Genomic DNA, 27186 nt, shown 5'->3' with positions numbered 1-27186 from the left:
TCCTGACTAATTCAACTACCTTATAGCTCCAACTATGGTTTACCATACGCTTCCCTAGTCTATCATAGTTAATCAGTTGATTGTGCTGCCCTTAAATCTGAGGGGATAGTATGTCATTACTGATGAGGATTGTCTTCCTTAAGCTACTCACATGGTTGCATGTTACTTCCGCTACCAGGTTCGCACACGTCACCATATATTGGTCACTGCCTTACTTGTCCCTTACCCGACATCTCCCACCACTTAATCTAGCAGGCCACTATTTTATATCTTCCTTTATTTGGTATATATATATCAATAGTCAATACCCAGAGTATATTGATTCCATTAAGCCTAAACTCCTATTAGAGCATCCTCCATTCTAACTATAGCATTTAGTTGAACTCCATCTTTCTATTGTCTTTTTAATCGCCTTTCTCGTAGATAATGCACAATCCTTACAAGGGCCCGCCCCCCACTTCCCCTCCTTTAACCTAAAGCAGTTCTTACCTGCTGATTTACCCCAACCTTTTTCTTTTTTTCTTTTTTATACTATTCTACACCTTATATTGTCATATTTATTTAATTTCAGTTGCTAACCTTTTATTACTTAACTAGGTCCAAAAGTGACCAACTTCAAAGCCAACTTCCTCCCCTATATAAGTTATATTGGGTTCAAGAGTAACCCTTAGTGCCAAAGGAGGAACCCACCTAAGAAAATAATATAAAACGGAGGTTCTAGACGACTACCTATAGTGATTTACCGCCTTACTTTTACCTTATTTGTAGCTATTTGTTTGGTATAGATTTTGTCTTTTGTGCTCTATGGTATTTCATTTAAGTTGTATTTTTATTGCAAAACCTCAATAAAAAAACTATATTTATTTAAAAAAAAAAAAAAAAGATTAATATAAATATAAAAAAAAAACTTAGGGTAAAAAGGTATATGGTATATGACAATGTGTTTGACTGGAAAATGCTATTATCTATCTATCTAGCTATTGGGTACTTGTAAAGCGCAAACTAATCACCCGTGAGGGTCTCAAGGTGCTATGGGAGGTGGGGAGAGGGGGGCTAGGGGAAGACGATTCAGTTGAAGAGCCAGGTCTTGAGGTAAACCTGAAGTTTGTAAGGGAGGTGGATTGTCTGAGGTGCAACGGGAGGGAGTTCCATGACCTTGCTGCCATATAGGTGAAGGATTTTCCTCCAGCTGTTTTTTTTCTTGATTATAAATGTCTAAATATGTGTATGTTTGTATACATAGGAATGTGAAATATTCATAACTACGTTCTGATTTAGCGCAGTTGGTATAACGCAGTATCAGGTTTTCTCGTGAAATATAAGTGTTAGATATTTTTTTAAAGCATGCTCCATTGAAGTCTATGGGGAGAAGAACATTATCACGATATTCAAAGTCCTTAAGTTATTATGCATCAGGTTTCACTTGCTCGCTTGTTAATTTACTTCCAGCTGTGTCAGCATGCGAGTGAAAAAATATTATGCATCGGGTTTCACTTGCACACTTGTTCATTTACTTCCAGCTGTTTCAGCGTGCGAGCGAAAAAAAATATTTAGCACATCTTAATCTGGCCCTTAGTCAATAACTTGTGTTTTGAAGCATTGAGATTGCTGGCCAGGTATCATATCGGTGAAATGCCCAATATCAGATCCAATAAAAAAAATGGTGTTACCGATTGAATTGTGAAGGATTCATAAACTGAACTGAACTTTTCCTATGTCTGCATCTGCCATAGAAGACAGTGGTAGATCCTTGTTACAACATGTAAATAAATACTTTTGTTCATGTGGCCCATAGTGTTTGAATCTTCTATGTCATAAAACAAAACCTGCAAAGCTACAGTACAGAGAAAACTGGTTACAGAGCAGCTCTTCTCAAAGGCAACAAAGAAAGGTCTGCATCTCTTGAGTCCCTACACCGTGCTCCGTTTTAGCTGCTTTGAACCACAGAGAAATGTTCTCATTAAAGCATATCTCTGCTAAATGATGCTATAAATCATCGATCACAATCTTTAATTAACTTAAGTATGCAGCCTAAATTATAGCACTCAAGTGCAGTACAAAATGCAGCACAACCAGTCAAGCAATTAGCTCCCCCTCCAAATTACAGTACCCGCAGGCAACTACATAATGTTTTGTCATGATATATTTTTTTTAAATATATATATATATATATCTACACCTATATTGGAATCTGAAATATTTGCAGCACATACACACTATAACACATTATTATTTATTAATTTTGATTAAAAATTATTTTTATTGTTTTCAGGGATTTGACTGGAAAGGACTCCAATGTGTGTGTGTGTATATATATATATATATATATATATATGTATATATATATATATATATATATATATATATACTGTATATATATATAAACAAATCCAGCCGGGCCTAGCACTCACGGTAACCTTATTTTACCGGGGTGCACTACAAATACATGCAAATTCCAAAAAAGAAGGAAGGCACTCTCCGGGTTTACATAGGGGTAATACTTTTAATCCCTTGTGTGACATTTTGGGGTTCTACCCCGGTCTTCAAACCAACAATAATACCATTACCATACAGCCAACTTAAATACTACTCAATTCCTGTGCTTGTTTTTCCCAAGTGAACCATAGCAGGCACACGGCCCGGTGCGCATGTCATCAGGCGGCGTCCGTTGCCTAGCAACCTGCCGTAAACATTTACTATTGCTAAAAGCAAGTGACTATAACCCTTGTGCAAATTAAAAGCAAGGAAAAGAACAGGTACTACTTCAACAAAGTACATGGTTTGCACTTAAAATACATACAATACGTAGGAGACCTAGTAATCTTCAAGGTAAATAACGAATGCCTTAATGGTGGACGATCTTAGTCCTAGCAATTGCCCTATCCTTGATAATATAGGCTGCAATAGCATACTTCATAAACATATTATATTATCCTTATGTTTTAATCGAAGTAGCAGCTAACAGGAAAACCAACCAAAACAAACAAGTCAAGAGATGGGGACTATAGAAAATAAAAATAAATAAATAAAATAAAACGGAAAATAAAGTCAGAAGAAAAAGGGAAAAGACCAAATATAGAAAAAAACTAATAAAGAGAAACCAACATAAAGAAAAACAAAAACCCTAAACCCAAGAAAGGGATATACAAAATTAAAGGGACACCACAGGGCACTGTGCACACAATACTGTATAAAGAGATATCAAAACCAAGAGGCACAGTATAAGCCCAACAGAATATAGGCACTATAAGAAACTGTGCCTAATTTCGTATTAAGTCCCTTCAGGATAAGTGTATACAACTCAAATGTCCATCTTGTTTTCCTCTGTAGGAGTAGTTTATTTCTATCACCTCCTCTTTTTAGCGCTGGCACATGATCAATGATGAAATATCTTAGGTTCACTACATTGTGTCTAAATTGCTGGAAGTGCCATGCCACAGACTGATCTGACTCTCCCTTCTTAATGGTCTGACATATGGCACTTTGGTGATTCGCCATAACCCTTGTGCTTTTTATTTGCACAAGGGTTATAGTCACTTGCTTTTAGCAATAATAAATGTTTAAGGCAGGTTGCTAGACAACATAGGTCGCCTGATGACGTGCATATCGGGCCGCACGCTTGCTATGGTTCACTTGGGAGTAACGAGCACAGGAGGTGAGTAGTATTTAAGTTACATAAATGGTAAAGGTATTTTTGTTGGTTTGAAGACGGGGGTAGAACCTAGAAATGTCACACAAGGGATTAAAAGGATTATCCCTATGTAAACCCGGAGAGTGCCTTTCTTCTTTTTTGGTATTTGCATGTATTTGTAGTGCACTCCGGTAAGACACGGTTCCCGTGAGTGCAAGGCCAGGCTGGATTTGTTTGAATATTTTTGCCTGCAGCACCTGGCCTGAAAAACATACGCCTAGATATAGAGTTCTGCGTTAGCCATCAAAACCAGCGTTAGGGGGTCCTAATTTTTTTTAACCCCTAATCTGCCGACCGCACACCACCGCAACCTACATTATCCCTATGTACCCCTAATCTGCTGCCCCTAACACCGCCGACACCTACATAATATTTATTAACCCCTAATCTGCCCCCCCAACGTCGCCGCTACCTTACCTACAATTATTAACCCCTAATCTGCCTACCGGACCTCACCGCTACTCTAATAAATGTATTAACCCCTAAAGCTAAGTCTAACCCTAACACCCCCCTAAGTTAAATATAATTTTTATCTAACAAAATAAAATAAATCTTATTAAATAAATTATTACTATTTAAAGCTAAATACTTACCTGTAAAATAAACCCTAATATAGCTACAATATAAATAATAATTATATTGTAGCTATTTTAGGATTAATATTTATTTTACAGGCAACTTTGTATTTATTTTAACCAGGTACAATAGCTATTAAATAGTTAATAACTATTTAATACCTACCTAGTTAAAATAAGTACAAAATTACCTGTAAAATAAATCCGAACCTAAGTTACAATTAAACCTAACACTACACTATCAATAAATAAATTAAATACAAATACCTACAAATAAATACAAAAAAATACACTAACTAAAGTACAAAAAATAAAAAAAGAACTAAGTTACAAAAAATAAAAAAAATAATTTACAAACATTATAAAAATATTACAACAATTTTAAGCTAATTACACCTACTCTAAGCCCCCTAATAAAATAACAAAGCCCCCCAAAATAAAAAAATGCCCTGCCCTATTCTAAAATAAAAATTGAAAAGCTCTTTTACCTTACCAGCCCTTAAAAGAGCTTTTTGCGGAGCATGCCCCAAAGAATTCTGCTCTTTTGCCTGTAAAAAAAAAAAAATACAATACCCCCCCAACATTACAACCCACCACCCACATACCCCTAATCTAACCCAAACCCCCCTTAAAAAACCTAACACTAAGCCCCTGAAGATCTTCCTACCTTATCTTCACCACGCCGGTATCACCGATCCGTCCAGAAGAGGGTCCAAAGTCTTCCTCCTATCCGGGCGATGTCTTCATCCAAGCAGGGGCTGAAGAGGTCCACCATCCGGCTGAAGTCTTCCTCCAAGCGGGGGCTGAAGAGGTCCATCATCCGGCTGAAGTCTTCATCCAAGCGGGGGCTGAAGAGGTCCATCATCCGGCTGAAGTCTTCTATCAAGCGGCATCTTCAATCTTCTTTCTTCCGGCTCCATCTTCATCCCACCGACGCGGAATATCCTTCCTCCATGACGAACTCCCGACGAATGAAGGTTCCTTTAAGGGACGTCATCCAAGATGGCGTCCCTCGAATTCCAATTGACTGATAGGATTCTATCAGCCAATCGGAATTAAGGTAGGAAAATTCTGATTGGCTGATGGAATCAGCCAATCAGATTCAAGTTCAATCCGATTGGCTGATCCAATCAGCCAATCAGATTGAGCTCGCATTCTATTGGCTGATCGGAACATTCTGTTGGCTATCAGCCAATCGGAATTCGAGGGACGCCATCTTGGATGACGTCCCTTAAAGGAACCTTCATTCGTCGGGCGTTCGTCGTGGAGGAAGGATGCTCCGCGTCAGCGGGATGAAGATGGAGCCAGAAGAAAGAAGATTGAAGATGCCGCTTGATAGAAGACTTCAGCCGGATGATGGACCTCTTCAGCCCCCGCTTGGATGAAGACTTCAGCCGGATGATGGACCTCTTCAGCCCTCGCTTGGATGAAGACATCGCCCGGATAGGAGGAAGACTTTGGACCCTCTTCTGGACGGATCGGTGATACCCGGCATGGTGAAGATAAGGTAAGAAGATCTTCAGGGGCTTAGTGTTAGGATTATTTAAGGGGGGTTTGGGTTAGATTTATTAGAGTAGCGGTGAGGTCTGGTCGTCAGATTAGGGGTTAATAATTGTAGGTAGGTAGCGGCGACGTTGGGGGGGGGGGGGCAGATTAGGGGGTAATAAATATAATTAAGGGGTCGGCGGGGGTTAGGGGCAGCAGATTAGGGGTTCATAGGTATAATGTAGGTTGCGGCGGTGTATGGAGCGGCAGATTAGGGGTTAATAATAATATGCAGGGGTCAGCGATAGCGGGGGCGGCAGATTAGGGGTTAATAAGTATAAGGTTAGGGGTGTTTAGACGGGGTACATGTTAGGGTGTTAGGTGCAGACTTAGGGAGTGTTTCCCCATAGGAAACAATGGGGCTGCGTTAGGAGCTGAACGCTGCTTTTTTGCAGGTGTTAGGTTTTTTTTCAGCTCAAACGGCCCCATTGTTTCCTATGGGGGAATCGTGCACGAGCACGTTTTTGAAGCTGGCCGCGTCCGTAAGCACCGCTGGTATTGAGAGTTGCAGTGGTGGTAAATATGCTCTACGCTCCCTTTTTGGAGCCTAACGCAGCCCTTCTGTGAACTCTAAATACCAGCGGTATTTAAAAGGTGCGGAGGGAAGAAAGCACGCGTAGCTAACGCACCCCTTTGGCCGCAGAACTCTAAATCTAGCCGACAGTGAACTTTTATTCTTACTAACCTCATGTACTATGTCACAGCTTGAGGTAAAAACAGATAAGGAAATCAGTGATACTACAATCCCAGGAGATAATGTTTTTCACTTTTCTGAAGAGGATGAAAGGGACACTGAAAAAAAAATCTTTTCTTTTGTGATTCAGATAGAGCATGCCATTTTAATCAACTTTATAAAATTTTACCTTTTATAACATTTTCATCATTCTCTTATTTATTTGAAAATCAAGAATGTTAGTTTAGATTCCGGCCCATTTTTGGTGAACAACCTGGGTTGTCCTTGCTGATTAGACAGCACCAATAAACAAGTGCTGTCTATGGTTCTGAACCCCAAAATTTCTGGCTTCTTGACTTAGATGCCTTCTTTTTCTAATAAAGATAGAAAAGAGAACAAATAAAAATTGATAATAGGAGTAAATTAGAAAGTTGCTTAAAATTGAATGTTTATTTCTATCACCTCCTCTTTTTAGCGCTGGCACATGATCAATGATGAAATATCTTAGGTTCACTACATTGTGTCTAAATTGCTGGAAGTGCCATGCCACAGACTGATCTGACTCTCCCTTCTTAATGGTCTGACATATGGCACTTTGGTGATTCGCCATAACCCTTGTGCTTTTTATTTGCACAAGGGTTATAGTCACTTGCTTTTAGCAATAATAAATGTTTAAGGCAGGTTGCTAGACAACATAGGTCGCCTGATGACGTGCATATCGGGCCGCACGCTTGCTATGGTTCACTTGGGAGTAACGAGCACAGGAGGTGAGTAGTATTTAAGTTACATAAATGGTAAAGGTATTTTTGTTGGTTTGAAGACGGGGGTAGAACCTAGAAATGTCACACAAGGGATTAAAAGGATTATCCCTATGTAAACCCGGAGAGTGCCTTTCTTCTTTTTTGGTATTTGCATGTATTTGTAGTGCACTCCGGTAAGACACGGTTCCCGTGAGTGCAAGGCCAGGCTGGATTTGTTTGAATATTTTTGCCTGCAGCACCTGGCCTGAAAAACATACGCCTAGATATAGAGTTCTGTGTTAGCCATCAAAACCAGCGTTAGGGGGTCCTAACGCTGGTTTTGGCCGCCCGCTGGTATTTAGAGTCAGTCCGGAAAGGGTCTAACGCTCACTTTCCAGCCGCGACTTTTCCATACCGCAGATCCCCCTACGCCAATTGCGTATCCTATCTTTTCAATAGGATCTTTCTAACGACGGTATTTAGAGTCTTGGCTGAAGTGAGCGTTAGAAATCTAACGACAAGACTCCAGCCGCAGAGAAAAGCAAGGAGTTAAGAGCTTTCTGGGCTAACGCCAGTTCATAAAGCTCCTAACTACTGTGCTCTAAAGTACACTAACACCCATAAACTACCTATGTACCCCTAAACCGAGGCCCCCCACATCGCCGCCACTCTATTAATTTTTTTTAACCCCTAATCTGCCGACCGCACACCACCGCAACCTACATTATCCCTATGTACCCCTAATCTGCTGCCCCTAACACCGCCGACACCTACATAATATTTATTAACCCCTAATCTGCCCCCCCAACGTCGCCGCTACCTTACCTACAATTATTAACCCCTAATCTGCCTACCGGACCTCACCGCTACTCTAATAAATGTATTAACCCCTAAAGCTAAGTCTAACCCTAACACCCCCCTAAGTTAAATATAATTTTTATCTAACGAAATAAAATAAATCTTATTAAATAAATTATTACTATTTAAAGCTAAATACTTACCTGTAAAATAAACCCTAATATAGCTACAATATAAATAATAATTATATTGTAGCTATTTTAGGATTAATATTTATTTTACAGGCAACTTTGTATTTATTTTAACCAGGTACAATAGCTATTAAATAGTTAATAACTATTTAATACCTACCTAGTTAAAATAAGTACAAAATTACCTGTAAAATAAATCCGAACCTAAGTTACAATTAAACCTAACACTACACTATCAATAAATAAATTAAATACAAATACCTACAAATAAATACAAAAAAATACACTAACTAAAGTACAAAAAATAAAAAAAGAACTAAGTTACAAAAAATAAAAAAAATAATTTACAAACATTATAAAAATATTACAACAATTTTAAGCTAATTACACCTACTCTAAGCCCCCTAATAAAATAACAAAGCCCCCCAAAAAAAAAAAATGCCCTGCCCTATTCTAAAATAAAAATTGAAAAGCTCTTTTACCTTACCAGCCCTTAAAAGAGCTTTTTGCGGAGCATGCCCCAAAGAATTCTGCTCTTTTGCCTGTAAAAAAAAAAAATACAATACCCCCCCAACATTACAACCCACCACCCACATACCCCTAATCTAACCCAAACCCCCCTTAAAAAACCTAACACTAAGCCCCTGAAGATCTTCCTACCTTATCTTCACCACGCCGGGTATCACCGATCCGTCCAGAAGAGGGTCCAAAGTCTTCCTCCTATCCGGGCGATGTCTTCATCCAAGCAGGGGCTGAAGAGGTCCACCATCCGGCTGAAGTCTTCCTCCAAGCGGGGGCTGAAGAGGTCCATCATCCGGCTGAAGTCTTCATCCAAGCGGGGGCTGAAGAGGTCCATCATCCGGCTGAAGTCTTCTATCAAGCGGCATCTTCAATCTTCTTTCTTCCGGCTCCATCTTCATCCCACCGACGCGGAATATCCTTCCTCCATGACGAACTCCCGACGAATGAAGGTTCCTTTAAGGGACGTCATCCAAGATGGCGTCCCTCGAATTCCAATTGACTGATAGGATTCTATCAGCCAATCGGAATTAAGGTAGGAAAATTCTGATTGGCTGATGGAATCAGCCAATCAGATTCAAGTTCAATCCGATTGGCTGATCCAATCAGCCAATCAGATTGAGCTCGCATTCTATTGGCTGATCGGAACATTCTGTTGGCTATCAGCCAATCGGAATTCGAGGGACGCCATCTTGGATGACGTCCCTTAAAGGAACCTTCATTCGTCGGGCGTTCGTCGTGGAGGAAGGATGCTCCGCGTCAGCGGGATGAAGATGGAGCCAGAAGAAAGAAGATTGAAGATGCCGCTTGATAGAAGACTTCAGCCGGATGATGGACCTCTTCAGCCCCCGCTTGGATGAAGACTTCAGCCGGATGATGGACCTCTTCAGCCCTCGCTTGGATGAAGACATCGCCCGGATAGGAGGAAGACTTTGGACCCTCTTCTGGACGGATCGGTGATACCCGGCATGGTGAAGATAAGGTAAGAAGATCTTCAGGGGCTTAGTGTTAGGATTATTTAAGGGGGGTTTGGGTTAGATTTATTAGAGTAGCGGTGAGGTCTGGTCGTCAGATTAGGGGTTAATAATTGTAGGTAGGTAGCGGCGACGTTGGGGGGGGGGGCAGATTAGGGGGTAATAAATATAATTAAGGGGTCGGCGGGGGTTAGGGGCAGCAGATTAGGGGTTCATAGGTATAATGTAGGTTGCGGCGGTGTATGGAGCGGCAGATTAGGGGTTAATAATAATATGCAGGGGTCAGCGATAGCGGGGGCGGCAGATTAGGGGTTAATAAGTATAAGGTTAGGGGTGTTTAGACGGGGTACATGTTAGGGTGTTAGGTGCAGACTTAGGGAGTGTTTCCCCATAGGAAACAATGGGGCTGCGTTAGGAGCTGAACGCTGCTTTTTTGCAGGTGTTAGGTTTTTTTTCAGCTCAAACGGCCCCATTGTTTCCTATGGGGGAATCGTGCACGAGCACGTTTTTGAAGCTGGCCGCGTCCGTAAGCACCGCTGGTATTGAGAGTTGCAGTGGTGGTAAATATGCTCTACGCTCCCTTTTTGGAGCCTAACGCAGCCCTTCTGTGAACTCTAAATACCAGCGGTATTTAAAAGGTGCGGAGGGAAGAAAGCACGCGTAGCTAACGCACCCCTTTGGCCGCAGAACTCTAAATCTAGCCGACAGTGAACTTTTATTCTTACTAACCTCATGTACTATGTCACAGCTTGAGGTAAAAACAGATAAGGAAATCAGTGATACTACAATCCCAGGAGATAATGTTTTTCACTTTTCTGAAGAGGATGAAAGGGACACTGAAAAAAAAATCTTTTCTTTTGTGATTCAGATAGAGCATGCCATTTTAATCAACTTTATAAAATTTTACCTTTTATAACATTTTCATCATTCTCTTATTTATTTGAAAATCAAGAATGTTAGTTTAGATTCCGGCCCATTTTTGGTGAACAACCTGGGTTGTCCTTGCTGATTAGACAGCACCAATAAACAAGTGCTGTCTATGGTTCTGAACCCCAAAATTTCTGGCTTCTTGACTTAGATGCCTTCTTTTTCTAATAAAGATAGAAAAGAGAACAAATAAAAATTGATAATAGGAGTAAATTAGAAAGTTGCTTAAAATTGAATGCTCTATGTGAAACAGTACCCCTAGAAAAACCAGCTACACATATTTTGTCACATCTGCTTAAGTTAAATAAAAAAGATAAAGATTTGGAATTTCATGGATAATACCCATCAGAACACCACAGGAAATCCTATATTCCTAAAGGATTTAGAGTTAAAAATGTCCCCAAAATAGGCAAAAATAATCCTATATTTTGTGAATGGTGGTGTAGCATTCTTAATAAATGCTCTTTGGATCTCAAATTGCTGATAATCCAGCAGGTGAGAAGGCTGCTTGCTTTCTGTAAAGCTGAAATAGCAAATTATAAGGAAGAGCACTTACCATCATTGATTGAAAAAGGAGAAACGGATTGGGAGAATAAAATAAATACCCAACTGGAACAATATCAAAAGGAGCTCAACAAATTTAAAAATAGGAAATATGAAGCAGTGTTAGAGGATTATCGGGAGAGGAGAGTTTATAAATGGCTACTTAAGCCAGAAGAATGAGACAAGATGATTTAGGACAAGAAGGCCTTGTAATCAGACTACCATTGACAGCTCAGGGTCCGGGATGGATTTGGACAACCTACAAATCACACAGGACACAGGTATATCAGACGAAGAAAGGGGTATTGTCACTCGCTCAAAAAGCGGGGCAGCCGAGGAGAGGTAACAATAAGGGGCAGACCGCCACATCAGAGGAGATGATAAGAGAAAATAACCTGGTGATCAATATCAGTAATAGGATGTTGACCCCAGAAGAGACAACACTGTTACAAAAGGACTTTCATTTGTGCCCACCAATTATACCGAAAAGTTTGATCTACATATAGATATTCTCCGATTCCAACGTATCCTGAAATTTAATGAATATTTTGGCCCTAATATAGGGGAATACAGTCAATTTTAAAAGAAAGGGAAATTTTACCCAATCAGTACAAATACAACTATTAAAACCTTCTGCCATAAATTGGAAAAAGACTTGCTAGAGTTTGCAATGGCCAGAAAAACAGGTTGATATAACCTTACTAAAAAAAGAGAGGGAAGCCCTCACTAGATTAATGAAGGACGACACCATAGCCATAAGAATTGCTGACAAAGGCGGTGCTGCCGTCGTTATGGCGTACTTGCATTACCAGAAAGAAATTATTTAACAGCTTAATGACACCACTACATACTGCAAGCTTACAAGTAATCTGACATCACAATTTAAAAGAGAGATTGATGCCTTACTAATTGAAGCCTTGGAGATGGAATGGATTGACAAACAGACATTTGATTATTTGCAGGTTGAACACCAAAAAGTTCCTGTCTTCTACACCTTGCCTAAGGTGCACAAGGACCTTAATGAACCACCAGGATGGCCTATTGTGGCAGCAGTGGACTCATTGTTGCAACCTTTGGCGGTTTATGTTGATAACATGCTGCAACCGATCGTACAACATATGGCCAGCTATGTGAAAGATGCTGGCAACGTAATCACACTACTTAAAGAATTGGGACCTATTGAAAATGATGACTTGCTTGAAATGTTAGATGTTACAAGTCTATATACGGTTATCCAACACAGTGAAGGGATTGAGTCAATACGAAGACACCTACAGATATGCCCTTATATAGGGCCACCAACTGATTTTATACTAGATCTCCTGGAAAGTTGTCTAAGAAATATTTTTGTTCAGTTTGAAAAGCAGTATTACCTGCAGGGACTGCAATGAGGTCTAGAATGGCCCCATCTTATGCGAACCTGATTATTGACGAGTTTGAGATGGATAAAACTAATATATTCCAGAACCCCAGTGTGATCCTGTATAAAAGATACATCGATGACCTCCTGATCATATGGAGAGGAGATTCAACATCTCTACAAGCATGGTTTGTCAAACTTAATCAGCATCATGAGTCATTGAAGTTCAAAATGAACTGGAACAGAGAAGAGATTGAATTCCTGAAAATCTGTAAGGAGATGGGTATGCTTCATACCACCCTTTACAAGAAACCTACTGATAAAAATGATTTATTGGAGGCTTCAAGTTGTCACCCCCCGGCTTTAGAAAAGGCACTCCCAAAGTCCCAATTTATGAGGGTACGGAGAAACAACACCAAAGAGGCTGCCTGTATCCAGCACAAGGAATTCAGCAAAACTTTAGAACAAGAAGCTACCAGAACTGGGCCCTAAAACAACAGATGGAATTAGCCTCTGTTAAAGAAGAAAAAACAATAGGCCAGGAGAGCAAAAATAGGTTAACATACACCATGACATATGCAGCTGATAAAAATGAGTTTAACCGTATCTTGAGAAACAATTGGAGTATCTTACAAAGTGACAAAATATTACCTTTCAAGAATATGGACATGCTACGTCTGGGATATCGGAAGAGCAAATAATTGAAAGATAGCCTACAGATGACGGATCCAGCCCACTGCTACTCTAAGAATTGGCTAGGAAGACAAGAACAGAAACCTGGGTGCTATCGATGCAGTGGTTGCATGACCTGCAACGGAATCCTAACTGAGCAATTTTTTTATCACCCCAGGCACAAGAAACAATACCATCTTAAACATAGAGTAACCTGCACCACCCCCTACATTATCTAGTTGTTTCACTGTCCATGCTGTTTGTTTTATGTTGGCAAAACGAGTGATGGCTTGAGAACTCGTATGGCGAATCACCGCAGGCCATTAAGAAGGGAGAGTCAAATCAGCTTTTCGCATGGCACTTCCAGCAATTTGGACACAATGTGGCGGACCTGAAAAATTTCATAATTGATCATGTGCCAGCGCTAAAAAGAGGAGGTGATAGAAATAAACTACTCTTTCAGAGGGAAGCAAGATAGACATTTGAGTTGTATACACTTATCCCGAAGGGACTTAATATGAAACTAGAATGGCACAGTTTCTTATAGTGCCTATATTCTGTTGGGCCTTTCTTGGGTTTAGGGCTTTTGTTTTCCTTTCTGTTGGTTTCTTCTTATTATATACAGTATATATATATATATATATATATATATATATATATATATATATACAGGGAGTGCAGAATTATTAGGCAAATGAGTATTTTGACCACATCATCCTCTTTATGCATGTTGTCTTACTCCAAGCTGTATAGGCTCGAAAGCCTACTACCAATTAAGCATATTAGGTGATGTGCATCTCTGTAATGAGAAGGGGTGTGGTCTAATGACATCAACACCCTATATCAGGTGTGCATAATTATTAGGCAACTTCCTTTCCTTTGGCAAAATGGGTCAAAAGAAGGACTTGACAGGCTCAGAAAAGTCAAAAATAGTGAGATATCTTGCAGAGGGATGCAGCACTCTTAAAATTGCAAAGCTTCTGAAGCGTGACCATCGAACAATCAAGCGTTTCATTCAAAATAGTCAACAGGGTCGCAAGAAGCGTGTGGAAAAACCAAGGCGCAAAATAACTGCCCATGAACTGAGAAAAGTCAAGCGTGCAGCTGCCAAGATGCCACTTGCCACCAGTTTGGCCATATTTCAGAGCTGCAACATCACTGGAGTGCCCAAAAGCACAAGGTGTGCAATACTCAGAGACATGGCCAAGGTAAGAAAGGCTGAAAGACGACCACCACTGAACAAGACACACAAGCTGAAACGTCAAGACTGGGCCAAGAAATATCTCAAGACTGATTTTTCTAAGGTTTTATGGACTGATGAAATGAGAGTGAGTCTTGATGAGCCAGATGGATGGGCCCGTGGCTGGATTGGTAAAGGGCAGAGAGCTCCAGTCTGACTCAGACGCCAGCAAGGTGGAGGTGGAGTACTGGTTTGGGCTGGTATCATCAAAGATGAGCTTGTGGGGCCTTTTCGGGTTGAGGATGGAGTCAAGCTCAACTCCCAGTCCTACTGCCAGTTTCTGGAAGACACCTTCTTCGAGCAGTGGTACAGGAAGAAGTCTGCATCCTTCAAGAAAAACATGATTTTCATGCAGGACAATGCTCCATCACACACGTCCAAGTACTCCACAGCGTGGCTGGCAAGAAAGGGTATAAAAGAAGAAAATCTAATGACATGGCCTCCTTGTTCACCTGATCTGAACCCCATTGAGAACCTGTGGTCCATCATCAAATGTGAGATTTACAAGGAGGGAAAACAGTACACCTCTCTGAACAGTGTCTGGGAGGCTGTGGTTGCTGCTGCACGCAATGTTGATGGTGAACAGATCAAAACACTGACAGAATCCATGGATGGCAGGCTTTTGAGTGTCCTTGCAAAGAAAGGTGGCTATATTGGTCACTGATTTGTTTTTGTTTTGTTTTTGAATGTCAGAAATGTATATTTGTGAATGTTGAGATGTTATATTGGTTTCACTGGTAAAAATAAATAATTGAAATTGGTATATATTTGTTTTTTGTTAAGTTGCCTAATAATTATGCACAGTAATAGTCACCTGCACACACAGATATCCCCCTAAATAGCTATAACTAAAAACAAACTAAAAACTACTTCCAAAACTATTCAGCTTTGATATTAATGAGTTTTTTGGGTTCATTGAGAACATGGTTGTTGTTCAATAATAAAATTAATCCTCAAAAATACAACTTGCCTAATAATTCTGCACTCCCTGTATATATATGGTCTTCCCTTTTCTTCTGACTTTATTTTCCGTTTTATTTTATTAATTTATTTTTTATTTTTTATTATTTTTAATTTTTATTTTCAAAAGCCCCATGTTTTGTCTTGTTTGTATTGGTTGGTGTTCCTGTTAGCTGCTACTTCCATTAAAACATATGGATATTGATAATATAATATGTTTATGAAGTATGCTATTGCAGCTTATATTATCAAGGGTAGTGCAATTGTTAGGACTAAGATCGTCCACAATTAAGGCGCTCGTTATTTGCCTTGAAGATTACTAGGTCTCGTACGTATTGTATGTATTTTAAGTGCAAACCATGTACTTTGTTTTTTACCTTACCTGTTCTTTTCCTTGCTTTTAATTTGCACAAGGGGTATAGTCACTTGCTTCTAGCAATAGTAAATGTTTACTGCAGGTTGCTAAGGAACGGATGCCGCGTGATGACGGGTGCACCACGCCGCACCCCTGCTATGGTTCACTTGGGAGTAACGAGCACAGCAGGTGATTAGTATTTAAATTGGCTGTATGGTAATAGTATTATTGTTGGTTTGAAGACGGGGTAGAACCCTGAAACATCACACAATGGATTAAAAGGATTACCCCTATGTAAACCTGGAGAGTGCCTTCCTTCTTTTTTTGGTTTATATATATATCAGAACAGACAAGCACTCCAGATTCCAGAAGATATGCCTGCGGTGGAATAAATTTGTTAATAAGTCCTGGCGAGTGCACTTACTTTATTTTATATATATATATATATATATATATATATATATATATATATATATATATATATATATATATATATATATCCCAACAAACTTACACACACTCATTTAACTTAAATCAGCAGATGTAGTTTTATTTAAAAAAAAAAAAAAAGCTGCTGATTTAAGTTCACTGAGTGCTTGTAATTCCTTAAAGGACCAGTCAACACAGTAGATTTGCATAATCAACAAATGCAAGATAACAAGACAATGCAATAGCACTTAGTCTGAACTTCAAATGAGTAGTAGATTTTTTTCTGACAATTTTAAAAGTTATGTCTTTTTCCACTCCCCCTGTACCATGTGACAGCCATCAGCCAATAACAAATGCATACACGTACCATGTGACAGCCATCAGCCATTCACAAATGCATACACACTTATTCTTGCACATGCTCAGTAGGATCTGGTGACTCAAAAAGTTTAAATATAAAAAGACTGTGCACATTTAGTTAAAGGGACACTGAACCCAAAAATTTTGTTTTGTAATTCAGAAAGAGCATGCAATTTTAAGCAACTTTCTAATTTACTCCTATTATCAATTTTTCTTTGTTCTCTTGCTATCTTTATTTGAAAAAGAAGGCATCTATGCTTTTTTGGGTTCATTACTCTGGACAGCAATTTTTTATTGGTGGATGAATTTATCCACCAATCAGCAAAAACAACCCAGGTTGTTCACCAAAAATGGGCCGGCATCTAAACTTACATTCTTGCATTTTAAATAAAGATACCAAGAGAATGAAGGAAATTTGATAATAGGAGTAAATTAGAAAGTTGCTTAAAATTTCATGCTCAATCTGAATCATGTAAGAACAATTTTGGATACAGTGTCCCTTTAATGGAAGTAAATTGGAAAGTTGTTTAAAATGGCATGCTCTATCTGAATAATGAAAGTTTAATTTTGATTGAGTGTCCCTTTAAGTGAGAGTACACACATGAGGGAAGAAATATATACAGTATATACAATATATATATATATATATATATATATATATATATATATATACAAGTATATATATTTGTAATTATACATATATACACACTTAAATACACGTGTGCGTATATTTATATATAAAGTATTTATACACACACACGCATATATATATATATATATATATATATATATATTCAGTATATATATATACACACAAACACATATTTATATTTTAACATGTATATGTATATATATATATATATATATATATATATATATATATATATATATATATAATAGCCCTTTCCAGTCAAACACCTTGTCATATACCAAATACCTTTGAACCCTTATACCATTTTTTAAATTAATATTTATATGTATAATGTTTATTAGATAGTGTATATAACAGGATTGTAAAAAGTATATTTTAGTTTATTAATATTCTGTTTGGTGCAACTTTTTATTTAGCCCTAACCCTTTAATTGAGGATTTCAGTCACGCTAACCCAACAAGCTTGTGCAGAGGCGCTTTCTTCAACTTGTAAGAAGAGCGCAAGTTAACGCGGCACAATATTTTAATATTGTGCACGCAAAAATTTGCATGCCACTTTTAATCTAGACTTTTATTGTTAATAAGTTTACTGAGTAGTATTAGAAAGAGTAAAGCAAAATATTAATCTCTGTGTCAAAATATTAATCTCTGTGTCATAAATACAATCTAGATTATTTCTTCACAAGGTTAGGAAGGCCAGAATTTACAGCCCTATTTAACCTCTCCTAAATAGACTCTAAAAACTTACCTTTTGCTTGTTATTCTAAAATCCCCTTAAGTAAACATTACTCACCTCTACATTCTTTAGTGAACATAGAATACTATAGAAATAATATGACTGGAGAGACCAAAGGCTCAGTGTGCTTTCTGACGATTTGATTCTATTTAAAATTTGACATGAATTGAATGCTACGGTGAGAAACACAGGTTTTAAAAAAGATATAGTGACCCCATTTGTCCTTAGAATAAAAGAAAGAAAATGTTTCATCAGCTATGAAAGGCTGCTTGACTTATGAATCATATTGATAATTCCAGTAATTCATTATCTGAGAATAGGAAGCTGGTATGCTTATTGTTATTTCTGTATTATTTATATTAAAAGGTGTATGATACTAATAACAATTAATTTGTACCATATAAAAAGGAATGTTTCAAAATGTATTACAGTGCTTTGCTTTTTGAAAAACAAATGCCCGTCTGCTTAATAAAACCATTACTTGATGTGTGTTCATATCATCCAATGAGCAGTAGAGTCCCAGGACTCAGTTCTTAACAGTCATGCCCTTAATGTTAACTTCACAACTTAACCTTTTTTTCATGCAAAAATAATTTTAATATGTTTAACGTCTGCTGGTCTTTTACATAAATGATAGAAACATTTTCAGTAACATGTCCCTTTGAATTGATTTAAAGCAGAGGGGAAAGTGCTTACGGAAATTGTGAATCAACTGGCATTGTATTGGTTTATTCATTTTTACGCATGACATATACACAGTATGATGAAATGGACAGAGAATGGTAGAGAATCCCTGGTGTGGAAAACATTTGAGATTTGTTTGTAATTGTGGTCTGAACAAAATGCACTCTTTGATGAAGGAATGCATTCAATAACAGACCATCATAAAACAAAATTATTTTTGTTAGATTGGAAGATCCTTAAATATTCCTTGTATTTCTAAAAAAAAGTCTGCACAGATGCCTCTTTAAATCAATGAAAATAAAGCAAACTGCTGCCAGCAATTATATGGTAATTCATCAGAAAGTATATATATATATATATATATATATATATATATACAGTATATATATATTCATTAAAATTATGGTGGAGATAAAAGTCGGAGATTAAAATCCTCCATGTCTCAAAAGTAAATCAATACAATTTTTTTGCATAGGAAATTAGCACATCCAGGCAAGTTCCCTGCTTGCTTTCCCCCAGTAAAACTCCATTTAGATATGCCAAATCTCAGATTTTTTGCTTCAAATACTGTTTTAACACAGTGATCCCTTAATAGGGTTTCTGTATTGATGCAATAACCTATTAAGGGATCGCTGTGTTAAAACAGTATTTGAAGCAAAAAATCTGAGATTTTGCATATCTTATTTGCATATCTTATTTGCATATCTTACCAGAATCCTCTAAATAGTTGTATGTTTATATGTATACATGACATGTCTATATATATATCTATATATGTGTATTTACGTGTTTATATGTATATATATATATATTTCTTATAAAAAATGTTATCATGTTGAATGGATTATTGGATCTGTACTATTTTTTTGTGTGTATGTTAATACTTGCAAGATGTTCTCGTTACACATGATCAACAAAGTAACCAATATACAAAGTAGCCAATATGATTAGTGAAACACGTTTGTTAGTGAGTATGAAATATTCAGAGATTCTCTAACCTAATTCAGCACAAGCTTCTTAACTGCTGCATGTGGGCAAGGGATACCTGAAGCCTACAGAGCTTTGTAAATGTGTGAACAGAAGTAATTTTATTGGATATATGTGTAATGTTACCTTTAGTGTCCAGAGGAGCTGGAATAGGGTCCATAGGTTATAGCACAGCCTTAAATACACTTTGGGGTAGATTTATCAAATGTCGGGCGAGCAGCATATGCTGTCTGCATTTATCATTGCACAAGCATTTCTGGTGAAATGCTTGTGCAATGCTGCCCCCGTACATATGCGGCCGCTATGGTTGCTGTCCGCCATCTCAGAGCTGGCGAATGAGGTACTACCGCTGCTTCTAAACTTAAGTTACAGGCGGACCATAAACTTCGGGGGTAGATTGCAGCATCCGCTGCTTGATAAATCTACCCCTTTGTCTGAAGAAACATTAATGAGACAAGTACTCCAGACAAAGAGTAGACGTGAGCTGGTGGTATTGAAAGGTCCGGAAGAAATACAAATCAAAGTCAAAAAGTAGTTCTAAGGTCAAGCCAGGAAATCAGAATTCAAGGAGTCAGAAGGAAACAGAATACAGAGAACTAGAAGGTTGCAGATAACCACAGATAGCTAGTGGGAGCATGGGAGTCTGAGATCAGGGTATCAAAATGTGGCTCAGTCAAGATGCTAACATGGTGCAGGTAGGAATGTATAAACTCACATACACAAACACCAACCCTACAGTAGCATGTTTAAAATTACATGTACTCTTCTGTGCTCATAAAAAAATAATGCTCCTGTGATAACACATGAATGTGAAACACTAAGGTAGACATGAGATTCAACAATAACATCTCAGGCCTCAGTACAGCTTGTGTGAGACAGGTTTGTGTACTGGTTTGTGTACTGAATGTATATATTGGGATAAATATCAACAAATAGTAGGGGCCGCAAAAAAAACCTGAATCAAATAAAATTGGCAGGTAAAAATATTAACAAATATAAATCCTACCAAATGATAAACACATATAAAAAGAAAAAAGATATGTGTAAGTATATATAATCATAAGAACCAACTACAATCCCTGGGATAATCCAATAGTCCTCGAAGCCAGTATTGATAAAGGGAAATTACTGGGAAGCGCTTCAATTCTTATAATCACACTCCAATGGAATAAGGCTGCTTGAAGTGTAAGACTTCTAAAAAACATTCAAGAAACAAGAGAGGCGCCGAATATGTGGATCAATCAGAGCCAATCATTGGTATAATCAATCAAACACAGGGTAGTCAGAAACACTCGTCACCACCGTTGTGTCACTCTACTAGCACAGGATAAAATATACTCTTTGTCCATTTATGTCAAATCAATTTATTAAAAAGAATATATAAAAAGAAAGAACCAGTATAAACTCTTAGACAACCTGGAATATGTTTACCCAGTTCTAGGTCTACCATTGTTATTGTATGTGATTTAATAATCTATCTGCTTTTTTTTAATAGTAGTTATTTAACCTTTTGTATCCCAGTTGCTAACATCACACAATAAATCCTCACCCTTTTCACCCCTAAGATCAGCTCTCCTGAGGTACTGTGCTGTGATTCAGAAGAGCATTTCATTCAAGGGTTTTCTATCATATACTTGAAAGAGCAGCAATGGAATACGTAAAAACAAATGCATGAAAAGCGCTAAGTGAAAGCTCTTCAATTAGATATTTAAACTAACAGGAAGTACAGGCTACTCACTGGTGCTTAAAGGGACATAAAACCCAGACTTTTTCTTTATGATTCAGATCGAGCAGCAATTTTAAATAACTTTCTAATTTTCTTCTATTATAAAATTACCTTTATTGTCTTGGTAGCTTTTGTTGAAAAGCAATGACATATGCTCAGGAGCGTGCACGTGTCTGGGGCACTATATAGCAGCAGTTTTATTAGAATGTTAGCCATTTGCAAGAGCATTAGATGGCAGCACTTTTTCCTGTCATGTAGTGCTCCAGGCACTTTCCTACATATCTCTTCAATGAAGAATAACATGAGAACGAAGCAAATTTGATAACAGAAGTAAAGTGGATACTTTTTTTTTAAGGATCGTGTGCTCTGCTCTGTCTGATTCACAAAATTTTGGGAGTTTTATATCCCTTGAAACCCCTCTTGAAGATATTCACCTAGCCTCTTTTGCCATTTTTAAGGTAGATGCAAATTAGCTTGTGCACTGATCTAATAAATTACTGTGTAGTATGTAGCAGGTCATACCTGCAACACACATAATTATGCAGGATGTTTCCCAGCCTCTCTGGGGTTAAGGAAAAAAGCACAATGTACAGGGGGAAATTACAGAAAAGGAAGGCACAATGAATAAAGAGGTCAAACTATACAGTTCTTAAATATGCTTAAAGGACCCCTCAATGCAGTAGAATTGCATAATCAATAAGTACATAATAAAAAGACAATTATTTAACACCTACTCTGAGTTTAAAATGAGCAGTAGATTTTTTTTTCTGACAAATTTACATTTTCTCCCATTTTCTAGCCCCCTGTATCATGTGACAGACATCAGCCAATCACAGACTAGTATACGTATACCCTGTGAACTTGTGCACATGCTCAGTAGTATCTTCTTCTCTAGAAAGTGTGAATATAAAAAGACTGTGCACATTTTGATAATGGAAGCAAACTGGAAAGTGTCTTAAAACTGCTGCTTATTTTGGCTTGAGCGTCCCTTTAATGAAACTATTAATTGTGAGTTTACTGTTTCTTTAAGTAGGAGAAGATAAATACATTTTCAGATTATATCAACATTGGTATTTGTTTATAAAACTGAGCAGGCTAATGTGCTGTTTGATTTTCCCACTGCATTACTAAATATCTTTAGTGGAATTAATCAAATATATTTCAAAGCAGAACAGAGCAGCTCATCTTTGAAAGAAGCATTCATATTGTCTGAATAAAGATTCAGAGTTTTTGATAAAAAAAAATGATCCCTTTGTCTTTTTTCAGGAGTCATTAAATTTATCTTCATCATAGAGAAATGAAACACTATGACAAATGGTTTGCAATCAGTGGAAATTACAGTAAAACTAATACTGGCATCATTTGAACAGATAAAAAGCATTTAATTCACAGAAAGCTATTAGAAAAATGTAATTTAAAATGTATTAAAAAAGTCATCTATGTAGCATCTCATTTCTTCATCGTAGGCTCCAGTGGTATATTTAGATTTTGTGCTGCATCCCACAAATCCCTAAAGTCCCTGTTATTTGGTTTCTAAAATTTCTAAATCATTTGTGGTTTTGGGGGTTGCTGGAAACTAATACACACCCCATTTATTACTATGGGCAAAGTATCTGCTACCCTGTATTTGCAATGCAGTACCTTTTGTATGTCCAGTGCTGTACCTATAACAAGGTGATATAAAGCATGGATACGAGGATTAAATAATAAATACATAAATAAATACATAGCTACATAGATACATATAGGGGTCGATTTATCAAGCTGTTGCGGACAGGGGTGTACATACGCTAGGAAAGCAGAGGTCTGATAACTGCTGCTTGTTAAATACGGACTGCAGGTTCTCTAGTGAGAACCTGCAGTCACAGGGGGTCAAAGACTGGTGAAAGCCTTTGCTAAATCGACCCCATAATAAGACCGGTTGTAAAATATTACGCCTAGATTTAGAGTTCTGCATTAGGCGTCCAAACTAGCGTTAGGGGGTCCTAACGCTGGTTTTGGCCGCTCGCTGGTATTTAGAGTCAGTCAGGAAAGGGTCTAACGCTCACTTTCCAGCCGCAACTTTTCCATACCGCAGATCTCCTTACGTCAATTGCGTATCCTATCTTTTCAATGGGATCTTTCTAACGCTGGTATTTAGAGTCTTGGCTGAAGTGAGCGTTAGAACTCTAACGACAAAACTCCAGCCACAGAAAAAAGTCAGGAGTTAAGAGCTTTATGGGCTAACGCCGGTTTATAAAGCTCCAAACTACTGTGTTCTAAAGTGCACTAACACCCATAAACTACCTATGTACCCCTAAACCGAGGCCCCCCCACATCGCCGCCACTCTAATAAAAAATTTTAACCCCTAATCTGCCGACCGCACGCTGCCGCAACCTACATTATCCCTATGTACCCCTAATCTGCTGCCCCTAACATCGCTGACCCATATATTATATTTATTACCCCCTAATCTGCCCCCCCCAACGTCGCCGCTACCTAACTACACTTATTAACCCCTAATCTGCCGACCGGACCTCGCCGCCACTATAATAAATGTATTAACCCCTAAACCACCTCACTCCCGCCTCAAAAACCCTATAATAAATAGTATTAACCCCTAATCTGCCCTCCCTAACATCGCAGACACCTAACTTCAAGTATTAACCCCTAATCTGCCAACCGGACCTCGCCGCTACTCTAATAAATGTATTAACCCCTAAAGCTAAGTCTAACCCTAACACTAACACCCCCCTAAGTTAAATATAATTTTTATCTAACGAAATAAATCAACTCTTATTAAATAAATTAATCGTATTTAAAGCTAAATACTTACCTGTAAAATAAACCCCAATATAGCTACAATATAAATAATAATTATATTGTAGCTATTTTAGGATTTATATTTATTTTACAGGCAACTTTGTATTTATTTTAACTAGGTACAATAGCTATTAAATAGTTAATAACTATTTAATAGCTACCTAGTTAAAATAATTACAAAATTACCTGTAAAATAAATCCTAACCTAAGTTACAATTAAACCTAACACTACACTATCAATAAATTAATTAACTAAACTATCTACAATTATCTACAATTAAATCAACTAAACTAAATTACAAAAAAACCCACTAAATAACAAAAAATAAAAAAAGATTACAAGAATTTTTAAATAATTACACCTACTCTAAGCCCCCTAAAAAAATAACAAAGCCCCCCAAAATAAAAAAATGCCCTACCCTATTCTAAAATAAAAAGTTAACAGCTCTTTTACCTTACCAGCCCTTAAAAGGGCCTTTGGCGGGGCATGCTCCAAAGAAAACAGCTCTTTTACATTTAAACAAACATACAATACCCCCCTAACATTACAACCCACCACCCACATACCCCTAATCTAACCCAAACACCCCTTAAAAAACCTAACACTAAGCCCCTGAAGATCTCCCTACCTTATCTTCACCACGCCGGGTATCACCGATCCGTCCAGAAGAGGGTCCGAAGTCTTCATCCTATCTGGCAAGAAGAGGACATCCGGACCGGTAGACATGTTCATCCAGGCGGCGTCTTCTATCTTCATCCATCCGGCGCGGAGCGGGACCATCTTGAAGCAGCCGACGCGGATCCATCCTCTTCTTCCGGCGACTCCCGACGAATGAAGGTTCCTTTAAGTGATGTCATCCAAGATGGCGTCCCTCGAATTCCGATTGGCTGATAGGATTCTATCAGCCAATCGGAATTAAGGTAGGAAAAATCTGATTGGCTGATTGAATCAGCCAATCAGATTCAAATTCAATCCGATTGGCTACTCCAATCAGCCAATCAGATTGAGCTTGCATTCTATTGGCTGATCGGAACAGCCAATAGAATGCAAGCTCAATCTGATTGGCTGATCCAATAAGAGTTAATTTATTTCGTTAGAAAAAAATTATATTTAACTTAGGGGGGTGTTAGTGTTAGGGTTAGACTTAGCTTTAGGGGTTAATACATTTATTAGAGTAGCGGCGAGGTCCAGTCGGCAGATTAGGGGTTAATACTTGAAGTTAGGTGTCGGCGATGTTAGGGAGGGCAGATTAGGGGTTAATACTATTTATTATAGGGTTTTTGAGGCAGGAGTGAGGCGGTTTAGGGGTTAATACATTTATTATACTGGCGGCGAGGTCTGGTCGGCAGATTAGGGGTTAATAAGTGTAGGTAGGTAGCGGCGACGTTGGGGGGGCAGATTAGGGGGTAATAAATATAATATAGGGGTCGGCGATGTTAGGGGCAGCAGATTAGGGGTACATAGGGATAATGTAGATTGCGGCGGTGTACGGAGCGGCAGATTAGGGGTTAATGATAAACTGCAGGGGTCAGAGATAGCGGGGGCGGCAGATTAGGGGTTAATAAGTGTAAGGTTAGGGGTTTTTAGACTCGGGGTACATGTTAGAGTGTTAGGTGCAGACTTAGGAAGTGTTTCCCCATAGGAAACAATGGGGCTGCGTTAGGAGCTGAACGCTGCTTTTTTGCAGGTGTTAGGTTTTTTTCAGCTCAAACTGCCCCATTGTTTCCTATGGGGATATCGTGCATGAGCACGTTTTTGAAGCTGGCCGCGTCCGTAAGCAACGCTGGTATTTAGAGTTGAAGTGGCTGTAAATATGCCTGTACGCTCCCTTTTTGGAGCCTAACGCAGCCCTTCAGAGAACTCTAAATACCAGCGTTGTTTAAAAGGTGCGGGGGAAAAAAACACGTGTAGCTAACGCACCCCTTCTAATGCAAAACTCTAAATCTAGGTGTTAGACTCCCTACAGCACTTTCTACATCCTTCATATTTAGACTAGAATAATGGACACCGTTGTTAGTATTTTTATTTTTTTACTTTTATCATTATTATTATACTTTATAAATATCCTGTTATTCTGTCTATAGGTACAATATATATAGGTGAAACAATGATACAATACTTGTAAGAGACAAGACAAAATTTGGCAAACAAATACAGGGGAAATTGAGGGTCCTATTCCTGTGAAAATTATAATCTAGAAGGGTAGGAGGTGAGAAATGTACACATTTCTTAGGGTAGAGGCATCCCTTGCCTTTAATTAAAAGAACAAATATATCCCCAGCTGGATCACAGTTTTCATACTAAAAAAAACAATGTACCTATATCAATCAGTCTTGAATTTCTTTCTTTTTAAATAATGCATTTTTACATGTGCCAAATGAAGTGTGAGGCACATAGATGCCTGGGATGTGTTTCTGACTCTGCACTCCGGCAGTTACAATCTGTTGTATTCACATTAATTTACTTGTCAGATCTTTGGGCATCACAGGGAGCTTATCAGTGAGACACCAAGTAAAGTGTAACTCACTTCAGACAAAACTCACATGCAACAATGTTTGTTGTCATAGATACAATGTGTGAATAAAACAGCACCAGATACTCATGGGCAAATGTTCCTGTACATGATTAGAGCAATTAAACAATCTAAGTTTCACAATAATTATATAACCTCTGTAGTGTTAAGACTGAAAACTGAGGCTCATGCAGTCTGCTTGTTAAACTACAAGTTGCTTAATCTGACTAATTAGCAGAATGTAATTGTTCAAAATAGATAACGAAGAAAATCACTCATTACCAAACTAGCTTTAAATGATTTTTATTGTGTGAAAACAATATATAACTGAGTGCAGTCTGAAACATACAAATGCAAAAAGAAAATAAGCTATCATGTTAGAGCATTTTGTTATAGAACTCTTTTGTGCATATTTAACTATTTACAACAGCCCTGCAAAAGGCTTAAACACTTAATGTCAGTAAACTGAGGCCTTTCGCTTCGTTTTCTGGCCGATTCTACGCAATTACAATAACGCATCTTCAGCTCTTTCCT

Source organism: Bombina bombina, chromosome 9, assembly GCF_027579735.1.
Source record: "Bombina bombina isolate aBomBom1 chromosome 9, aBomBom1.pri, whole genome shotgun sequence".
Classification (NCBI taxonomy): Eukaryota; Metazoa; Chordata; class Amphibia; order Anura; family Bombinatoridae; genus Bombina; species Bombina bombina.
Note: the sequence above shows the minus strand (reverse complement) of the source record.